Source organism: Quercus lobata, chromosome 9 (assembly GCF_001633185.2).
Source record: "Quercus lobata isolate SW786 chromosome 9, ValleyOak3.0 Primary Assembly, whole genome shotgun sequence".
NCBI lineage: Eukaryota > Viridiplantae > Streptophyta > Magnoliopsida > Fagales > Fagaceae > Quercus > Quercus lobata.
In genome coordinates, this window is record NC_044912.1 from 20,972,734 (window position 1) to 20,973,288 (window position 555).

Consider the following 555-nt stretch of genomic DNA (forward strand, 5'->3'; position numbering starts at 1 on the left):
CTAGTTTTCCACATCCAGGTAGTTGGTTTCCCCAGAGGCTTGAGTCCGTAGACCATGCAATGCCTTGGTTCTGTCAAAAACCTAGTTTTCCACATCCAGGTAGTTGGTTTCCCCAGAGGCTTGAGTCCGAGGACTATGCAATGCCTTGGTTCTGTCCAAAACCTAGCTTTCCACATCCAGGTAGTTGGTTTCCCCAGAGGCTTGAGTCCGAGGACTATGCAATGCCTTGGTTCTGTCCAAAACCTAGTTTTCCACATCCAGTAGTTGGTTTTCCCAGAGGCTTGAGTCCGTGGACCATGCAATGCCTTGGTTCTGTCCAAAACCTAGTTTTCCTCATCCAGGTAGTTGGTTTCCCCAGAGGCTTGAGTCCGTGGATCATGCAATGCCTTGGTTCTGTCCAAAACCTAGTTTTCCTCATCCAAGTAGTTGGTTTTCCCAGAGGCTTGAGTCCGTGGACCATGCAATGCTTTGGTTCTGTCCAAAACCTAGTTTTCCTCATCCAGGTAGTTGGTTTTCCCATAGGCTTGAGTCCGAGGACCATACAATGCCTTGGTT